The sequence below is a fragment of the Papaver somniferum genome, chromosome 9 (assembly GCF_003573695.1).
Source record: "Papaver somniferum cultivar HN1 chromosome 9, ASM357369v1, whole genome shotgun sequence".
Classification (NCBI taxonomy): domain Eukaryota; kingdom Viridiplantae; phylum Streptophyta; class Magnoliopsida; order Ranunculales; family Papaveraceae; genus Papaver; species Papaver somniferum.
In genome coordinates this window covers 4787423-4801932 of record NC_039366.1, presented here as the reverse complement: position 1 = coordinate 4801932, position 14510 = coordinate 4787423, and the positions used below count along the sequence as shown (strand labels likewise).

At 35.3% G+C, this 14510-nt stretch overlaps 1 long non-coding RNA gene across 4 annotated transcripts; it reads right to left on the bottom strand.

The window, feature by feature from the left end:
- Positions 1 to 9140: 9140 nt before the first annotated feature.
- LOC113309287 lies at positions 9141 to 12689 on the bottom strand. Of its 4 annotated transcripts, none has more exons than XR_003340493.1 (5): positions 12584 to 12689; positions 11529 to 11930; positions 10799 to 11434; positions 10537 to 10614; positions 9141 to 9556 (listed from the first exon to the last, which is right to left on the bottom strand). It is a non-coding gene; the product is annotated as an uncharacterized LOC113309287 (long non-coding RNA). The 4 variants fall into 4 exon arrangements; XR_003340494.1 differs by having other exon boundaries at positions 9141 to 9518; XR_003340492.1 differs by having other exon boundaries at positions 9141 to 10614.
- Positions 12690 to 14510: the final 1821 nt, after the last annotated feature.

The window sequence follows — 14510 nt, the reverse complement described above, 5'->3', positions numbered from 1 at the left end:
AGATCCTAGGTTAGGCTTTAGAGTTTGTGTAGCTATTTAAGCTTAGAGTCTGTAAGAGAAAGGAATCAGTGAATTAAGAAAGAAGAAAGGTTGCGGGCTTTGCGGAGTAGAGGTGTAATCCAAGTTATCTATCAATCATCTCTATCATTAGTAATAAAATCATTACAAGATGCTATGAGATTGACTTGTGTTGATATTATTCCTCAATTATTTTTTTCTATTTCATTAGAATATATGCTAAAAGATTGATTATTTTAATAAAATTCCTTGAATTGTTTTTATTTTATTAAAATATACATTGAGATTGATCCAAGAAGGTATAATATTTCATTATTAGTTCTATTGATACTATGCATATGCGACAATATGAGATCGACCTAAGTCGATATATGATTTACATAAGGTAGTTCTAAGGAATAAGTACCCAAAGGAGCCAGAACCTGTTTGATATATCAGAAATCTAAATTTACCAATGAACCACAAAAATTTCTTATGTCTACATCTCTGATTAATCAGATTGTATACCAGGCGTCTATCTCTAGCAATGTGAACCGGATTATGCCTCGCGGCATCTTCAGATAATCGAAATATTTATACCAGGACTTTAAACCTATACCGATGAATTAGAAAATTTGTTTTCCTCCAAATGGATGATCACTATTCTTATCTTCATATCTTGAGTCCATAAATATATTTGAAATAGTCAATCCTTAAACAAACTTGATTAGCCTTGTATCGGAAAAGAATGTCTATAGAATAACCAAGTTTGATCTATCAAGGTTCAACTTTACTGATAGCAATCAAGTCAACAATGGAAAAATAATAATACGATTTAGTTTCACACCAACGGTACCATGTAATTAAACGTAATTTCTAGGTAGGGATTCAACCGGAGGTTCAACAAACTAAATAATAACGAAATACCAATTAGTGTTATGTCGATTTTACGAAGTCCAAAGATAAATTATACTTCAGAACTCCATATACCAAAATTGTATGAAACAACTAGTATATCTTTCCTTGACACTCTGACCACAATAAAATGATATAGTCACCAATATTAGAGATAAGTAAATAAACTTCGTATGTTAAGTTTTCAAGAATGTAAATTATATAGTCACCAATATTAGAGATAGGAATGAAACAAGTCAAGAATGTACACTACCTCGAACTAAATGATAGTGTGTGTTCGTTGATGCCGACACTTCTTCAGGTTCTTCAGAGAAAAATTGACATACCAATGCTTGGTGTATTCAACCGAGCAATAACACATGAGATTATTGGATATTACATGAGAGATTCACCTATAGGTTAAATCTAAAGAAGTTTATCCAGATCTATGATTCATTTTATCTCATCGGACATATATTTCATAAGAGATTCACCTAACTTTGTTCCAGGAAAGAGATTCATTCGAATTTAAGACTCGTTCGATCTCATCTAATATTCCACGAGAGATTCCCCTAGGTCTACTTCAAATAAGATATTTACTCGTATTTAGGCTTGTTGTAATTGAATGTGAGATTTACATAACTATTTTTCTATGAAAGAACAAGTCAACTCTTGAGTTCATTCTATCATAATATCGTCCTGCACATACTTTATCCCAAGACACTGAGATATTTGAATACTTTGTGTTGCAGGTTAACTGGGTCTTCAAGCCTCTTGAGAACATGAATGAGAAGGAAATGGATGTTCTGGAGAAGGTACCAAATACACGATGAGGGATTCAGATGTGAAATCCTGCACCAGAAAGGCGGATCGGCGATGTCAACTCAGTAGACCTAGTTTGTATTTCTCATCCTTGTTTCTTAATTTAATCTAGATGTCCATGATTTTTTAAGCAAATTGGTTTATTTATTAATGTGTCTTTAAGTTCATGATCCGTATTCCTCTTATATTTAAGATTTTACAATCAGATTTCAAAGGATAATTTTTTCATCTCTCCAAATGTCTTTCTAACTTTCCTCTTTTCTCCTCTAATGTGTTTACATATTGTTACCCCCTTAATGGCGTTTTCCTTTGTTATTGTTGTGATTACATCGTTTGCTCTTTTAGCTAAGTTGCTTGTTGAAGCCAAGTGGTCGCCATTGTTTCTTCATCATGAGAGTGTTCAACTCAGTCTGCACCGATTCACAAATCTTTTAATGGAAAGTCAAAGGCATAAAAGGAGGAAGAAAAAGAAAATTGAAATTCAAAAATCCAACTTCAACTTTAGTAACTACTTCCTGAAATTTCTCTATGGATTGATACTCTTGTATATTGCTACTGAAAATAGGTGGCTAGTCAATAACCACCAAATATCTTCTTTCCAAAAATCCTACACCAGAAAATCTTTGCATATACTAGTAAACCCTAAATCGAATGGGTTATATTTTTATATAAAACAAAACCAAATTATAGCAGAGGAACCAAAAGATAATTGTTTCATCAAGAATACAATGGCAGAAGAAAATGAGACACAAGTTATTGATGAAGCTGAAAAATTCAAGCAAGCAGCGCTGGAACTTGACAAGGAAGATGATATTCCTGAAGAACCGACTGATGAAGGAAATAATGAAACAATTGAGGATTGGGATAATTTTCTTATTGGAATGCTTATTATGGAAGAAGGATCTATGGGGTTTAAAGCAGTGCAGCATCACATTAAGTTTGTATGGGACCATATTCCAGAAGGAGAAGTGAAGGTTGTGGAGATTGATAAGAACATAATGGTTTTTAAGTTCAAAGATGAAGAAAGAAAAATAACATCTTCATTACTAGACCATGGAGCATCAATAGGAACTTGGTCATCCTTCATCACTACAACTCTGAGGTAATCTACAAAGATGTTGATTGGAATCATCAGTGTTTTTGGATTCAACTTAAGAAGCTACTGCCTGAACATCTAAACACCATATCTGTGACCAAGATTGGTAAACTAATGGGAGAGGTCATTGCAATTGAACCAAAGGATGCCATCCCAGTTGACAAAGATGGAGTAAAAGTTTGTGTCATCATAGACATAAATAATCCACTGAGAAGAGGAGCAATTGAAAAAACTATTGCAAGGTATACAAGATGGATCAAATTCTACTATGAAAAAAAGCCCCATAACATCTGTCCTAGTTGTTACATCATCAAGCATACCAAAAAGTCTTGTAAGGCAGCAACTGATTTCTTGCAAAAAGCACATAATAAGCCATACTGGTTTGGAAAGTCTAACATTACAATCAAGAAGACTCTGGTGGAAGGAAAAGATGATGATGCTGCTCCAAGTTGCCAAAAGAAAAAGGAGACTGTTAGAACTACTTTCATCCATCCTAAAGACGGTATTCTCTTATCACCTAGAATGGATATTGCATCTCAAATGGAGGATGATAATGAGTCAGCAAGATTGGGAAAGAGACTCGGGATAATTGCATCACAGGAAAGTGAAACCAACTGCTCATCTAGTCACTCTCATGATGGGAAAACAATGGAAACACAAGCTAAAGATAGGGTCACATCTAAGGGGAAAAAACTAACAACACAGTAGGGGAGCTTAAGGTAATATACAAAAACCACTATACAAATTTGAAATTCCTTCATAAAGCTTGCTTTTTTGCTACCATCCTTAAATTACATTATCCTACTCATATATTCTGCACTGATTTTTTGGATGCTTTAAACATGAAAATCATATCATGGAATGTCTGTGGATTTGGGAACAAGGATACCAGAAATCATCTTAACATGCTTATAAAATCACAAAAACCTGATATAATCTTCCTATCTGAAACCAAGAATCAATCCAAAAGGATGAACAACCTTTTGAAAAGATTCAAATACCCAAATATCACTCTTCTTAATCCTATTGGTCTCTCTGGTGGATTATGCATGCTTTGTAAAGATGGAATTGATCTACAGATCATTGATTCTCAATTGAACATGATAAACTGCATTGTTAAGCTTGATAATCAGAAGAATTATACTCTTTTGACCTATTTATATGGTGCTCTAAATGATAGTGATAAGAAAAATCAATGTGATCATCTTAATAATATAAGGATGACTTATAACAATCCTTGGATAGTTATAGGAGACCTTAATTTCATCTTACATACTAGTGAAAAAGAAGGTGGTAACACTCATAGTCAAAGTGACATAGATGCTAATAACCTTCTTATAGATAATAATAATAATCTTACTAGTATGCCCTATATAGGTAACCCTTTTACCTGAACAAATAGGAGAATTGGTGATGATCTTATACTAGAAAGACTAAATAGAGCTCTCATTTCATATGACTGGTCTAATATATATCCTAAGGCTGCTCTATATCACTTAACTGTAGTTGCTAGTGATCACTGCCTCATAATGCTTATCACTAGTAAAGTGGAATGCAACACTAAAAAGCCTTTTAGAGTGAATAAATCTTGGTTCAGAGACTCAACCTGTTCTGAATTAATCAAAAACGGATGGAAAAGTAATGCTTCTGGTTCTGCTGGGTTTGTCCTTGTTAATTGTCTGCATAATACTAAGAACTTTCTTAGGAATTGGAATTATCAACACTTTGGCAATATTAATTCTCAAATTTCTAATCTTGAACTTCAGTTATCCAATCTTACTAGAAATGTTAGAGACCTTAATGACAGCAGGATTGTGGATCTAACAAAAAACCTTAAGTATTGGTACGATGCAGAAAAAGATTTCTGGAGGCAAAGAGGTATGGATGATTCTATGCTTTTAGATGATAGGAACACTGCCTACTTTCATCAAAAATCTAACTTTAGAAGGCAAAAAAACTCAGATAGATTCTTTACAGAACAATATAGGTATTTGGTTAGATGATAGGCAGGATATTGAAAATGAGATTCTAAGACATTTTAGTAACATGAGTAGAACCTCCAATCCTCATAACTCTGATGCCTATCTGAGCAATATTGATAGTTGCATTACTGATCAGGATAACACCTTGCTTACTGCAATGCCTTCAAATAATGAAATTAAAAAGATTGTTTTTGAAATGAAACCATGGACAACTCCAGGACCAGATGGTTTCCCACCTGGTTTTTATCAACTAATGTGGGATACTGTTGGCCCTGAAGTTATTAAGATGGTTCAGTCTTTCTTTCATTCCCACTATATTTTGAAACAATTGAACCATAATTTCACCATTCTAATACCTAAGAATAATTGTCCTAAAAATGCTGCTGATTTTAGACCTATTAGCCTCTGTAATGTATCCTATAAAATAATATCTAAATTGCTAGCCTCTAGACTTAAGAAAGTTCTTCACAAAATCATTTCACCTTCTCAAACAACTTTCATCTCTGGTAGGCTCATTCATGATAATATTATTGTTGCACATGAATTGATTCACTCTATGAAACAAACTAAGGCTAAAGATGGTTGTGTAGCAATCAAATTGGATATGTCAAAGGCTTTTGACATGATAAAATGGTGTTTCCTTCTTAACAGTCTCAAAAAGCTTGGTTTTTCTGAAGTTTGGTGTGATATGATTAACCAATGCATCTCTACTGTGTCCACTAGCATTCTTCTTAATGGTGCTCCAGGTAAAATTTACTTTCCCCAAAGAGGGTTGAGACAAGGAGATCCGTTGTCTCCATATCTCTTCATTCTTTGCATGGAAGCTTTATCTAGAGGTTTGATTTAGGCTGAAAAGGATAACCTCATTCATGGATATAAATCTAACAAATATTGCCCCTCTATATCACATTTATTCTTTGCTGATGATTGCTTAATCTTCATTAAGGCTAGAACTAGAGATGCAAGAAACCTAGCTACCCTTATTGAATAATTTAGTAAATTTTCTGGTCAGGCTGTGAATGCTGAGAAATCTGCCCTAGCTTTTAATAAGAAAGTACCTAATAATGTAAAGAATGAGATATCCAACATCCTTAGAATAAGAAGAATGTCCTTAAACGAAAAATACTTGGGAGTTCCTCTTATCTTACAAAAGAGAAAATTTGACTCCTTCAGTCACTTACTAGAAAGTTCAAAAGGTAGACTTGTTCATTGGAAACCTACTTACCTTTCCCCTCCTGGTAGAACTGTTATGAATCAATCAGTTTTAGGCAGCCTAGCAAAACATCACCTACCTGTGTTTCCCATGCCAAAATAACTTACAGACAAACTAGATAGTTTATGAATGAGATTTTGGTTGGGGGAAAAAGGATGAGGAAAAAGGTTGTTGTACTAAGGGATGGCAAGACATTGTTCTTCCCAAAGAATTAGGAGGCTTAAACATTAGGAAAACTGATGTGTTAAATCTTGCTATCTTAACTAAACTAGCCTGGAGACTAGTTGAAAATCCTGATGACAACTGGACTGCTATTCTTAGAGGAAAATATTTTTTTGGTTCTAACCCATTATGTGATAGTGTTTCTAAACAGGGCTCTTGGATCTGGAATGGAATCTGCAAAGGTTTGGAAATAGTTAAGAAATTTTATGTTTGGAAAATTGGTAATGGTAGATATGTGCATATTTGGAAAGACAATTGGATTCCCAATATGCATAGACCTCCTCCCACTCAGTTTTACTCCTCTATTATGGTTTATGTGAGTCAGTTGATATATCATAATTTGAAATGATGGAATATGGATACTATCTCTGCGTTGTTTGATAACAATACATTTAAAGAAATCCTAAAGATTAGAATACCATTTGATGGAGAAGATAAATTGAGTTGGGAACCAAGCAGCAATGGTTACTTCACATTTAAATATGCTTATAGAGTTATTTTGAATGACAAACTCTTGTCCAGTCCTAGCAAAAATGATATGAGTATCAATTGGAAATCCTTTTGGAAGCATAAACTACCACCTAGAATTAAACACTTTATGTGGAAGTTTTTACATAGATGCTTGCCAACTAGATCCAAGTTCGCTAGAATCACTAAGTATCAATGCACTGATTGTCCTCTTTGTGATCAAGGCCCTGAATGCCCTCAGCATCTCTTCCTTACTTGCTCTGTTGCTAGAAATATTTAGATTAAGTTTAATGATAGACTATATAACTCTCTCAGTAATACTGATCTACATCAATGGGTAACTCATTTCTTTCAGGCAGGTAACATCTCAGCTGCTTTAGATTTCAGTCAATATGAGTCTGCTGCTATTTGTATGTGGTCAATTTGGAAACCAAGATGTGCTAAATCCTTTGATAATGTTAATCCTAATGCTGACACTATTGCTGCTTCTATTACTATGCAACTGAATGATTGGAGAAGTACCATTTTGGTTCCGTCAAATATCAACCAGGCCATAATACAATCTCAGCACTACTGGTCTCCCCCAGATAGTGATTGCATAAAAATAAACTTTGATGCATCATATGTGGATAGTAACAGCTTGTGTGGATGGTCTCTAATATCAAGGAATTTTGCAGGTGACTGCAATGGATTGCGAGGAGGCGCAGCCCAAGCAATAGATCCTGAGCAAGCAGAGGCGTATGCACTCTTAGAGAAAGTTCTGTGGGCTAAACAAAAAGGCTTAACAAGGTTGCAGCTGGAGGGTGATTGCTTAAACGTCATCAATATTGTTAATGGTCACCACACAGCTGTGAAATGGACTACTCACAGCTTAATAAAAGATACTTTAAACATTTTAAGTTCCTTTTCCTTTTGGTCTTGCACTTATGTGCACAGGGATGCAAACCACATAGCAGACTCTCTAGCTAAATTTGCAAGATCCCATATTATCTGTTTTCAGTATTCTAATTCTTTCCCTGACTGGATTCAAACTTTGATACACCAGGATAAAATTCTCGATTTTTATTAAAGGGAGAGCAAAATATGATCCGAGAAATGCAAAAATCGTAGTCAACTCACTGACTAGAGATAACTCAGTATATTTTTCTAAATTAGCCTAAAATATCCTTACTAATCCCACCTCCCCTTCGCACATGTAAAAAAAAAACACATCTGATTTCTATTGTCGTCTTCCTCTTTCGTGAAAAGAAGAATCAAAAGAAGAAGAATCCCTAACTAATCACGGTGTGTCGATTTCTTATGCAAGTGTGGAGGACTTTTGGGGGATTTATTACGACATGATAGGCTACTTCGTAACAGGAAAAATATCTCCGCAAGAGGACGTTTGACTCATTTGAGTTCTTCTCATTACTTACTGCTCTTTAGTATTGTTGATGTTAAGTTAGTTCGTGGACATGTTAGTGTTAATCGGAAATGTGAGAATAGTCACAAGGTTGACCGATTGAGAGTTTTGATTTTAGCATATCTGTTCACAATTCACATATTATTAAAAAAAAAAATCATTACCATTTAGAGGCATTGGAGTTTAGGATCAGTATCTGTACAAGCTTCCTCAAAGGCTCAAACTTGTTTCCGTTATGTGGAGCGATGTCCAGATTTTTAAACCCACGCTTCCATTACCACATGAATTGTGTAGGTGGGAGAAACAGTGCAAAGTTAATTCTTAATCCACATTTGTGCGCTATTTTCATGTATAATAACATAGATCACGACATCACGTTTTCCCTTTTCTTATTATCCTGTTTGGCGAAGGCGAGATTTTTAAAAGCCTAATGTAATTTTTTAAGGTTCATGACTATTATCGAAAAAGAAGACGAACGTGGAGTTTTAGTTGTTTTTGAACATGTGTGAGAAATTTGTGCGCCGAGCAAGGGTAAGTTAGACCCAGTTAGAAATAAATATAGGATTGAGCCTAGTTACCGAATCAACCACGATTTTTGCGTTCCTCGGATCACTTTTTACTCTCCCTTTAACTAAAATCAAAACTCTCATGTAGTTTCTTTCAATCAATATTATCCGTCTTTCCTATTAAAAAAAAGAAAAAAAGAGAAGGTACCAAATAGGGCCTACACTTGTTCATATGAGTGTGCCTCAGTTAGGAACAAGGAGTCATGGTGCAAAGATGAAAGATCGCCTACTTTACATTTTTTGTTTTAGCTTGTACTTTTTTATGGGATAAAAACTGATGACCTTTTGGTGGATTTTACAAATAGAAAGACATGTTCTCGAAGCAATATATTTCTTACTTTTTATGGGATAAAAACCGATGCCCTCTTGGGATAAATTTGAGGTACATGAGTATTTCAGGTTATTCCAATTTCTTTAAGAAATTTCACAAATTCTGTAAAACAAGTTTTTAAAGCTTCAAATTTGTTCAACCAGATTGTGGGCTTAAATTTATTTCAACCAGATTGTGTTCTACTGTAAAATAATATGTAGAAAAGTAACTATTCATTCATGTATAACAAGTTGATGAAAACTGTTGTCGATTGTGGTTAGCTGGACTCGTGGCAAGAGATTTTCCAAAATGAGAAATGAAATCAAAAAGAGAAACACACACTTTACTGGACACAATTCACCCTATGCCCCCTAAAAAATGCTCATCTCTGAACTTGTGAAGCAAAATCTCAACGAGCCAGCGTACTGGACTAACAAATATCCCTGCAATATGCACTCATTGCAGTGGGGTACTTAAAGATGTCGCCCCTGCAGGTAGTGACTGAAGCTGGTTCACACTTATTCCAATAAGCAAACAGGTGAAGGCCTCCCAGTGGCGCAGAGAAAAGACAACAGATATATCAACTAACCATTGAAAAGATAATCAAAATAAGTTTCACATGAGGCGCAAAATGACAACATCTAAAAACCAATTACCAGGATCTTTCATCACATGGTACAAAAGGTAAAATCCCATAAGACGTATGGAAGAAATTAGAGGCAAATTTCTCCTGCACATACTTAACAAAGGTGCTTTGTATTACTTCTGAAGGCACTTGATGCTAAACATATTTTTCAATTTCTTCTACTAGTGCAGCTTCAATGTGTGTTGTTTAACTCATGAACCTAAAGTAAGGAAAAACTGAATATAAATGCTAATGGCAAGAGCTTAATCTACTTCCACTGTATGTATATACATGACTGCAGAACACGATACTCCTACTGAAATTAGTCGGAGGACTTCAAAGCCAGAACACTAAACAAAAGCCTCAAAAGAAGATAACTATTCAAACCATCCAATTAATAGACGCACCTTACAAGTTCCAGCAAGTATTTTTACTCTCAACAGATTTCAACAAGGCAAACCTAAGGTTATGAAAAATAAGTTATGTAATAGAATCGGTTTAAGAATACGTAGAGTAGGCTAAGAAGTACTCATTGCACATTAGTATCGTAGGTAAGAGTTTGAGCATGACCACTCTCTACCCATATATAGATTCCACACAAGTCTTGTAAAACTGATCTAATACAACTCCAGCCAAGCAAAATTGTTTATCCTTGTGCATGATCATAAACAGTGAGTAAAGACCAACTAATTATTTTGAAGATAGTTGACATAGAAAAGAGATTGTCTATTAAGTAATGAGATAAGAGTTGTTCACTCTCGCGCATGAGACAAAATTAGAGCATCAGGCTCAATTTGCTGCAATGTTGAGAGAACAAAGACAAACCGTTTTTCACATCCCAGATTTTGCTTGGAAGATAATATCCATACATTTGCATAAGTTTACCCAAAATTAAATCAAATCGAGGAAGAGGAAAGACGTAGTTTACGAAATACATACCAAATGCAACCTTTTGCTATCGAAATAAATCCTCTACAAATGATGTTGTCTGGGACAGTGAGGATGATCAGCTGAAACCTACCAATAAAGTTATTAAACCACAAAATTAAAGATAACCGAAACACTATATCACTGTAAACTGAATTCATAAACATCCAATTAGATAAAAACCCAATACATATGTAAAACCCTAACTTTGAGTTTGAAATCCAAATTAACCAAAATTTTATCTCGAATTCGAGAGAGCCAAAATTAAGCTCACCTATTGAACTCTATAGCTCCTGCTTTCCATATAGTTGGATATTAGTCAATCGGTAAATATAAAACCCTAGCTTTCATGGTGCAGCAGCTGACATTTTATGAATTTGTGCTTAACCAGATGACCACATGATAGTCCCTTTTTATGTCCTTAACCAGTTGTTTGGGCGTAAAGGCCGCATCCAATTCTTTGAATTTGTGCTTGAAAAGCTCTGCAATTCCAGCAGACACCGCTTTGGTTCTTAATTCAGGGTCAGTCCTTTTGTTACTACCACAAGTGCGCACATCGTTTGCGACTGTGAGTCTCCACCACCCACAAGAATCTAAGGGAACTGCTCGCAGACGCCACTTGCATGTCTTGTCTTTGCATTTGGCAATAAACCTCTGACTGTCGGATTTAAAAGCTGTGTACTCAAAATTTCTTTCTACTTTGGCTATTGCAAGTATAAGTTTCAGCTCCCCTTGCTTTTGAAAGTGTTTCCCACACATAGATCATCGTACTTCATTTCCTCCGGGGGTTTAGGAATATCGAGAATCGGCGCTAGAGTTGACGGCGCATCATGAAGACACCAGACTTTCTTGGCTGATGGAGTCATTACTGGTTCAAGACATCTCCTAGCCTTTGGACCGCAAGTACTCGCTGAAAAAAATAAAACATTCAACATTAGTGTGACTATTTAGTCGGGACAAACATAATTCAAAAGTACAATCATAAAAGGGAGAAATTAACGTACCTTTAACACCACCATCTCCCTTGGCAGTCTCATTCTTGGACTGATAATCCACATCGGAACTCGACTCCAGATTGTTAAGAGGGGTCAACAGAGTGTGGGGAAGCATCTTGGATCCGCTGTCATCTCCAGTTGTTGTTTTGGGAGTTAGGGGAGGAATATCTACTTTTACTTTTACTTCTTCTCCATATATGATTGTGAAAAAGCTTGGGACTCCAGAAACCCCAACTGAACATAAAGTGAAAAATTCTTTGGAGACTCAAAACCAAAGAGAGACCAAGAATATCCCAACCCCCCAAAATATAATCTTATTAAACTTCCCACCACACCATTAAAAATGTTTTATTCTAGCCCCCCAATATTTACTGTATTCTACATTTTCATTATCCCAGCATGATTTGATAACTGCAAGTAATTCATACAAGCAACATTTAGATTGAAATCTAGACATAAATTATCTTCAACTAGTACATCTAAGCCTACCAAACCAAAAATGAAAAAATCAAACCCAGAAAGCTTAAAACACAGTATATCCAAATGGTGCTCGACTGCCTGTATGTAAAAAGGGTGTCACCTTCTCATTTAAATCTTCACTCAGCAATACAGGCATCATCATAAAGTAAGCTGAAACAATTGTTCAATCAATTCATAAACTCCAAAAAAAAAAAATCTGGAGACGAGGCCTTACCATTGATCAAAAGGTTTAAAAACAACAAATTTACAGATGAACATTTAATTCAAACAATGATCATTTCAAATCAAGCAATCCCCAAAATTCAAACCCTCATAATTATGGTTCCATTCTGTAACTTCAATTATGAAAGTATTATCTTCTAATTCTAGCCCCCCAATAGGGTTACTGAAACCCATCAAACAATAACCAATTGAAATCCTGCAGTCAATCATTTTTAATTTCAATTATAATCAAACATCAAGCCCCAATCGATTTGGGAAAAAAAACAAAACCATAATTTCAAAGCATCAATCATGTCAATCAACAAAAACATCATGCATTAGACGATTTTAACAAAAGTAAACAAAGGGTTTAGGTTACTTACTTGTTTTTTGATAATAAGAAGAGGTGTTCCTGATAGAGCACCTCAAGAAGATGAAAGAACAGGCAGAAGAAGAATAAGCAAATGAGGGTAAAGAATCCTCGCGTTTTCAGGGGCCACACGAAAGGATATAGAGGCCATCAATTTATACCCAGCCAAAGACTCTAGTTAAGGGGTATCCTATATGATATTGAAGTTACATAAATGCCCTTTTGGTAAAATTGTATAAAAACCAAATCAAAAAAAATTCTACTCATTTCAACTCTTTTTCTTCCGGTTTCATATTATCTTCCGATTGTGGAAGAAAAAAAACTTTCCCTCGTTCTTGTGTTCAACCGAAACATCGCCGCGAGTCGTAAAATCAAAACATCGTCGATTCGTTTATAAAACAATGGATAAGGGAAATGAAACCCACAGACCTAGAACCAAAAACGTTGCTCGGGGTATCGATCCAAAGATTGGGATTTTAGCAAGAAGTAAAGAAATTGTTGCTGCAAATGAAGAAGAACGCGAAGAACGCGAAGAAGAAGTACCCGTCGATGTAGTCGGTGGTGGCGATTCCGATAGTCAAACACTTCGTCAACTTCAAATGGCCCTAATTAGGTAATAATCTATCATTTTTGGGGTTTATTTCGCTTTAATTCGACGAATCGAGAAAAAAAATTTCTAGGGTTTTCGGTTATTTATCCAGATTCGGGCGATATTCATGCTTATTGACTTCCGAATGTAGTCGTGTTCTTCATTTCTCAAGAACATCGACAGTATTCGAGAGAAATATTTGTTGGTTATCTGCCGAATATTGTTGGCCATATCTTCCTGGATACCAATTGGTAATAATCGGTAGTTTAATGAATTTTTTGGATCCCGAATATATTTAAGTAGACACACAGTATTCGGAAGTACACTCACTACCGAATATATATATATATATATTGAAAAAATCTCAAAATTTCTGATATAGGAAAAATCCCATTTTGGGGCCAGTATTTATTCGGAAGACGATATAATGTTTTATACCTCCGATTGTGTAGGATAAAATTTTAGAGTTTCTGAACTCCAGTTGATGAATATTCGGCTGTAAACATGTTTAAATATATTCCGATTGTTTTTCATTTGGGAAAAATATGTGTCTTCTTACTTCCGAATTTGTTTATTCGGGTTACAGTTGTGTACTTTGTCTTCCGATTGAGTAGGATGAAAAATTTAGAGCTTCTGAACTCCAATTGATGAATATTCGGTTGTAAATATGTTTAGATAGCTTTCGATTGTTTTGTATTCGGGAACAGTATGTGTCTTCTTACGTCTGAATGTGTACATTCGGGTTATATTTCCATACTTTGTCTTCCGATTGTATAGTTTGTAAATATTGTTCCTTTCTTTGTTGTTTAGACAAAGTCGAGAAAGGAGGAAGAAAGTGAAATCTAGTTCTAGGAGGGAAAGGAGTGCCAAAAATAATTCAAGTGCTCAACAAAGCTTACAAGAACAAAGCAGTCAACAAGGAGTGCAACCAAGTGCTGAACAAAGTGTAGAACAACAAGGCAGTGAACAAGGGGTACAACCAAGTGTTGAACAAGCCGCTCAACAAAGTGCAGAACCAAGTGTTGAACCAGATGATCCAGTGCCAAGAGTAGAAGAAGAAGGACAACCAAGTGGTACCCATAAAGCCAAAAAAGGAAAAGATGGTGTAAAGAAGGATATTGCTAAGAAAGCATCATATCATGTCCCTCAGCACTTGAAGAAGAAGGGTATTCCAGCAGGCACAATCCTTGGGCAAGATAAAACTCCATATGAGTTATGGAAAGGTAAACAACCATATTATGATTACTTCAAAGTGTGGGGTGCTTGGAAAAGGTGGCCATCCATCCTCCTAAGACAAATACGATAGGACCCAAAACCCTTGATTGTGTTTTTATAGGGTATCCTGAGCATT